General features: G+C 41.1%; 1 long non-coding RNA gene across 1 annotated transcript; it reads right to left on the minus strand.

Moving 5' to 3' along the window:
• Nucleotides 1–1,396: 1,396 nt before the first annotated feature.
• Nucleotides 1,397–6,926, minus strand: LOC110341653. Its single transcript, XR_002383623.2, has 3 exons — nt 6,816–6,926; nt 3,887–4,029; nt 1,397–2,172 (listed from the first exon to the last, which is right to left on the minus strand). It is a non-coding gene; the product is annotated as an uncharacterized LOC110341653 (long non-coding RNA).
• Between the last annotated feature and the right edge of the window lie 672 nt (nt 6,927–7,598).

Here is a 7,598-nt window from a genome sequence, read left to right on the forward strand (position 1 = left end):
AATAATATGAATGTCTTGTACCTGGAAAGACATCCACATGGACTGGGGTAGAAGTATGTGACTAGGACCTAGGGCCAGATACTGGTGAGATTCTGAATCATAGTGTAAGGAAGTGGGTAAGGCTCAACTAGTGCCTCAGAATAGTTGCCTCCAGCACTGTGGAGAGAGAAATGAAAGAACGGTGAAGGCTATAAAAAGAAGGTTCTGGTTTGGGAAACAAAATGACATTTTCAGTATAAAAAACTAGCCACCAGGTTGAGAGTTTGGGTATCTTTTGGGAATGCTTCTGGCTATAACAGAGAAACACCTAACAATGGGCAAAGTCCAGAGATAAGCAGAACTAGGATTTTATTACTTTTGAGACAGTGTTTGTCTATGTAACCTTTATTAGACTGGACCTGGTACTATAGTTAAGGCTGGCCCCATGCTTGTTACAATTTTTCTTTCTTCACCCTACTAAACTCTAGGATCAAGAGCAGGAACCTCCATGACTGGCTTCAATCTTATGATTCTGTCTCTTTGTCTGTCCGTTTGCCCCTCCCTTTCTGTCTCTCTCTCTCTCTCTGCCTCTCTGCCTCTCTCTCTTCCTCTGTGTGTATGCATGTGGAGACCAGGTATCAACCTTGGGTGTCATTCTTTGCGATCCACAATGAGTTTTAAGAGACTTTCACTAGGGCTCACTGACTAGACTAGGCTGGGTAATCAGCAAGCCCCAGAGATGCTCCTATCTTTGTCTCCATACAAATGGGATTACAAGCACACACCAATATGCCTTGATTTTTATATGGATATCTGGGAATCAAAGTCTGGTCCTAATGGTTGTACAGCAAGCATTTTACCAAATGAGCCAGCTCCCAAGCCCCAATCCTACATTTCTTTGAGTATCTCAGTATTGTCACTGAAATTTCAGGGTTTTTTTCATCCTTAACTTCTAATATTCTTCAGTACATTGTCTTTTTATGGTTCTAGTTGATGCCCTGGGAGAACATGACATAAGAATGAGGCAGATTAAAGTCTTATTCAATATCCAACTTTATTCAGAGCATCAGACAATTTATACTCTGGGGATTAAGAATAATCACATGAGTAAGGTGTGTAATCACAAGGACAAGCCACACATGGCATAAAAACCATGTTTTTCCACAGAAGCACATGAATAACAACAGTTGAAATAAACTTACTCCTATCTGCCACTCCTGGGAGGAGCACAAGAACACAATCCTAGAACAATTCCATGGTTTGTTTTTTGTTTTTGTTTTTATTTTTTATTTTATTTTATTTTATTTGGTTTTTCGAGACAGGGTTTCTCTGTGTAGCTTTGCAGCCTATCCTGACACTCACTCTGTAGCCCAGGTCAGCCTTGAACTCACAGAAATCCGCCTACCTCTGCCTCCCAAGTGCTGGAATTAAAGGTGTGTGCCACCAACGTCTGGCCAATTCCATGTTTTGAAGAAACTAGGTCACAGACTTGTGTTTTCTTGGAGTTTTCTTACAAGCACTCAGAATGCCCCTCACATGACTCCATTCTTGAACTGTTCAGACATCTATCTCACCCTTTTTAATTTTTTCATTACAGGATATCCAGGGGTTTTGATCTGAGATGTTGTAGATAAATCTAGTTGTCATTTGATGAGTATCCTATAAGCAAGAAAGCATTGTGTGAAATACTCTGCCACCAAGAAACACCAAGAACAGAGATACAAACTATGTCCTGTACTATTAGTTTCATTATATTGATCAGAAAATTCTAGAGAATAGCTTGAAAAGAGACCCATATGATTAGTAGTTCTAGTATCTTGTAGAACATAAGCCCATATTTTTCTTTAATAGGAATACAAGTGCTATAATGGTCTATGCAAATAGGAAGTAATTTCAATCCCAAGGAAACAATAAATGCAGTCCCTTCTTCAGATGAATGAATGAGTATTTTATGGTCTCAAGGACCATCCATAAACACAGAGTCATTAGTAATGTAGCTTCTCCCTTGGAGCACAAGGCTATAACTTGGCCTTAGTTGTGCAAATTTGACTTCTGGTGATACGGTCAATATCTCCTTTTTTTCCCCTTTTACTTGATGGAGGTATGCTATCTTTCTGGTGACTTCCACTGTGTCCTTGGTGTCCCAGGACTGAAGGATCGGAAGAGGAATACATAATGTTTCAGTGCATCCATCTGTAATGACAGAAGCATACCCCTTCCCAATTTTCTTCTGGAGAAGTAAAAATAGAGCAAACTAATGCATCAGCTTGCTTATTTTCTTCTGCAATAAAACCAGGGAGGTTGGAGTGTACAAGGAGTATGAATCTGTTACTAGAAATAATAAGCAGAATCTGAAACAGTATTTAAAAGTTTATTAATTAACTGTAATAGATGAATCAACACAGTCAGTCCCACCTGTTGGGCTAAGGAAAAAGAAATATTAACAGACTGATGAATATCTGGACCATGAATCTCCCATACCATTAGATTGAGCCATCAATAAAATGAGTATCTCCCTGTGGAATGGGAGAAGGCTGGATAATTTTTGTAGTCATTATTTCAGTTTGTACAAAAAAGTCCCATAGCTTACCAGCTGGATAATGATTTCCTATCCTTCCATATAAACTGCAAATGGAATTTGAAAATCCATAGAGTTCTGTAACACTTTTAAAAACTGGTTGTTAGTTAAGGGTAATATAATACAGCAAAGATCAAATCCATATAATTGTGGACATCAGTTTGTCCCCTGATTTACTAATTGAACAAAATGAGTAAGGAAAGTAGTTACTATTTTATGGCCCTTGTGGTAAAAATAGATCTATTCCAAAGGTTTATACTTTTGTGCTGTAATACCTGTGGGAGACAATTTAGTGAGGAAAATAAGTAAGTTTAAAGGCAGTTAAAGGGACACACAATATATAAATGCCTTTTTTAGTCTTGATTCAGATAACTGTAATTCTTTTCGAGGACTGTCCAATGCAGCCTCTCCTTCTACAGTTTTAAGTAGATTGTATAGTGCATAATTAGGTAAACATTTTGATCTTGCTGAAATTGCACTGGAAGTACCAAAACCAACTCATGAGGCTGGGGAGGAACTGGGAAATAAATTCCATTTTTCTGGCCTGCCCTAGCTTGTCTAGGTTGTAAACTTAGAATTTTCATAGGCTCTCCTAAATCCTCATCAGGAAGCGAAAAGACATCAGGATTAGATTGATTATAAAATTTCTCACCCCATGATTCAGGGTCATTTTCAGGCAATGGAGGATCCATATATAAAGGTGGCTCTGGTAAGGGGTTTGAAGGAACTGTCACTGTCATAGTTGTCATTGGTGCTGATTTGACTTTTGATTTTGCCTGAATGGGGAAAATATATTTTTGTCTCTTTTATCAATTTTAAGGTTTGATCACCCAGTTCATATTCATTCAAGGAATTAACCATCTCTTCTTCATGATTAATTTCCTTCTTATCTTCCTTAAGCATTTTAATGAGTCTAAATTAATGCCCAGGTGACCCAAAATTGAACAGGGATCTTTTCCCCTTGTTATTGTTGCCTCTCTGATATTCTTTCAGACTCTGCCCCCTGTTTCCTAATCTAAAGTTCCTTCTTCTAGAAACCAGTAATTATGGGGCTGGAGAGATGGCTCAGCAGTTAGGAGAACCTGGGTTCAATTCCCAGAAGCCCCATAGCTGCTGACAACTGTCTGTAACTCCGGTTCCAGGAGACCCAGCACTTCATATAGATATACATGCAGGCAAAACACCCATACACATAAAATAAAAATAAATACATTGTAGAAATCCGCCATGATATTTGTGCTCCTCCTTTCTTAAAAAAAAAAAAAGATGATACACAAGCTCGACATAAGGCAGAGCCTTCCCAAGTTGTGCGCCATTATTCTCACTCACCTCCTTCTCCGAAGGGCCCCACTCTCTTATCTCATAGCTGACTTCAGGTCCCTCATTCATGAAGCCACTTTTCATCACTCTAGTTGGCAGTATGAACCTGGGAGAGCAATAGCCAACGTATTCAGTGCATCAAGCGGTCTGTACTGTGGGCGTTAAGAAGAATCACATGAGTGAACTACACAGTCACAAGGACGAGCCACATGCAGCAAAAACCTGTTTTTCCAAAAAGACACATGAACAACACCAGCTCAAGTAAACTTGCTCCTATCCTCTACACCTGGGAGGAGCAGGAAAACACATTCCAAGAACAGTTCTGAGTTCAGAAAAATTAATTTACAAGACTATTGTCTTGTTTTCTTGGGTTTTTCTCACAAGCACTCAGAATGCTCAGGCAACTCGACTCTCAGACTGTGGCCTTAGGTGTGTTGCATCATTTCCTCATGTTAGTGTCCCCAAGAGCAGAAAACAGGGTATTACAGTTTGAATCTGAAATGTCTCCCACAGGCTCATGTTATTTTATTTTATTTCTAATATCTGGCTCCCTAGCTGGTGATTCTATTTAGGGAATTGTAGAACCTTTAATAGTTGGAGTCTATCTAGAAGAAGTAGGTCACTGAGGAACAGTCCTTATGGATACAGGGAAGTCCCGTATATATGTCAATAAAGCACTGTTGGCCAATAGGGAAGCAAGATAGGTGGGACTAGGAGTCGAGGAGGATGCTGGGAAAGAGAGACACAAGCAGACACAATGTAGGCCGCCAGAGGAGTAAGAGGTCTGGACCCTTTTCTCAGGTAACAGAAATACTTAGATTAACAATTATGGGTTAAATATGTAAGTCAGAGCTAGCCAGTAAGAAACAAAGCAAATGGCCAACAGTCTCATACTTAATATAGTGTCCTGTGTGTTATTTGGGGGTTCAGACAGCTTGGCAGGGCCCAGGCAGCTGGCAGGGAATACTATACGTTACAATACAGTATTCCAGGAATCTTGTCATGCTTTTTCCCCTTTGTCTATGCCATGTCTATCGCCCCTCACACTCCCATCATCATTCCTTCGGCTCCATGACAAGCTGAAATCACTCTGAACTGTGAGCCAAGTAAAATAATTCCTCCACAAAGCCATTTCTGTCAAGTATTTGGTAATTAGAAAATTAATACATAGGGAGAAGTATTTCTCAGAAAAGTTCTCCTGATATTGCCTTGACAACAACCATGTCATATAACTACCTACAAGGTCACGTAGGATATTTTGTTTTATTATTTTCCTAATGTGATGAAGACAAAGGGAAAGAGGAATCGTTAATGGACAATGAGGTGACAGCATCTGCCACAGTATGGCAAAGAGGCTGAATCTTGAAAGGCAATGCTGAGGCTCAGGGATTCCCCATCAGCCAACCCAGACATGACAGCCAGACCAATTTCAAATTGCATTTCCCTGTAGGAATGGGGATCCTAATACCCTTGTCTGCATGGCCTACTCTTGTACTGGACTAAGTTGTGGAAAAGGTCTTTACCATAACAAATGTTCATAAAAAACTTCCTGAAACTAAATACAGCAGTCTCAAAATACTGTCTTCATGCACGAAGTAATATTAAAAATGTAGATTTTGCCCTTCTGGATGCCTGACTGCAGCCACCAGTTAGGGCTTCACCCCTGAATCCATATTAGGAACTTCCAAGCTTACACTTGCCCTACTCAGGTGAGGGGTGGCATGAACATCCCAGGGCTTACCAACGCCCCTGCCAACCTTAGAGTCCTATAAGAAATCAAGGCCACATAGTAGTTTCTGTGGTGGGCTTTTGAGATAGCCTGACAACTGAGTGTCTTGATGAGCCCTATCCTCACAGACATAATTCCAAGTCATGGCTGTAGTTAATGTCTAAGTGACATTTGTTATGAATGAGAAATAAATTTTATGCCCTTTACCAAATGAGATAGAGAAATTAAGAAATTTTTCAAGGTAACACAACTACTTAAGCAGCAGAGCCAAAATTTGAAGCTAGGCAGCTTGGCTCTGAAATCTATTCTCTTCATCACTATACTTTCTCTTGTCCAAGGAAATTTTGCAAATATAGCTATAAGGAAAGGAAGAAGCAAAAACTGAATGAGGTCCTGAGTGAATGTGTATTGTTGACACAGGCACAACCATGACACACACAGACACACACACACACACACACACACACAAAACAAAGCCTCGCCGGGTGTTGGTGGCGCACGCCTTTAATCCCAGCTCCCGGGAGGCAGAGGCAGGCGGATCTCCGAGAGTTCGAGGCCAGCCTGGTCTCCATAGTGAGTTCCAGGACAGCCTCAAAAAGCCACGGGGAAACCCTGTCTTGTAAAACTAAAAAAAAAAAAAAAAAAAGCCTCAGGCCCATGGTAAATGGGCAAAACCTATCCCCATATGGGACACACTCAGGAGTGAGAAAACCTGCTTCCTCTAGTTCAAGTACAAGTATTTACAAATGATTGATTTAGTGTGTGCAAAACCTAGCAACCACAGATTCCTCCTCATGGATGTTTAGGACTTGAGACTGCTCATCTCCAGAGACTTCCTACTGAGTCTAGCTAATATGCCCCACCTCCTACCCACACCTCCCCTGCTGTATATAATAAACACTGTTGAGGTCATGGGATGTAGAGGAAGTCAGTGCACCTCCATCACCGCATGCATAGAACACCTGATCCCATTTTTTTGGTACATGTGTCTATCATTTCTTCATCAACTCGCTGCCTCTAGTCAGGGTTTCTTACCCAAGCTTTGTAGGCCAGAGCACATAGCCAAAAATAGCTTTCTGCCCATAGAGGCAAACATATAGATGTGTAGTACAAATTTTAATTGATCTTAATAATAAAAACTCAGAATCAGCTATCAGGGGGTGAAAGATCAGAGAAGCAAAGCAGCCACGCACTAGAGAGAGTTCTCACCTCTACTGATGCTCAGACCAAAGGGGCGATCCTGTCCTCAGACTGGTCCTCAGTCTGCGTCCTCCGACTGCATCCTCTGAATGCATCCACAGATGGCATCCTCTGACTGCACCCTAAGACTGTATCCTCAGACTACCCTGTTCCTCATCCTCAGACTGCTGCCTCAGACTGCCATGAGCTGCTGTCTCCTTCTGCCTTATACTCCTCTCTCCACCCAGCCATATGCCTTCCGGTCTCCACTTCCTTAGTGCTGGGATTAAAGGTGTGTGCAATCATTACCTGGCCTCGATGGCTAACTAATGTGACTGGCTTTGCACTCTTCAGACAAGCTTTATTTGTTAGATCATAAACAAAATACCAGTACATAAATGAAGTGGGGAGGAATGATGGGCACCACCCTTTGTTTGTTCAGTGACCACCCCCGTCCAGGCCAAAGCCTTTACCCAGTTCTGTGGCAATAGCTCATGGTGGCATCCATAAAGCTGTAAGGACTATTTTATCTGAACGCGGGCATGCTGTGTTAACAAAAGCCTAAATGGAGAGTGTCTAGTCTAAACATTTGTGAGAAAAGTGGTCTCTGTACTTGGGATGCCCATGGCCAGGCAAGATAGGGTTGTCACTCAGGTTACATTCACCATTCCCATGTAATATAGTCGTTGTGAACTTTTAAAGTAAAACATTTTGCTTCTGCTCATTCCTTCAGAGATTTTATGACTGCCTGCTTAATACTGGCATGAAATAACTCTGGTCTTAACTCTTGGATTCATCCCACATTGATACCTG

The sequence above is a fragment of the Mesocricetus auratus genome, unplaced genomic scaffold (genome assembly GCF_017639785.1).
Source record: "Mesocricetus auratus isolate SY011 unplaced genomic scaffold, BCM_Maur_2.0 Super-Scaffold_100003, whole genome shotgun sequence".
Taxonomy (NCBI): Eukaryota; Metazoa; Chordata; class Mammalia; order Rodentia; family Cricetidae; genus Mesocricetus; species Mesocricetus auratus.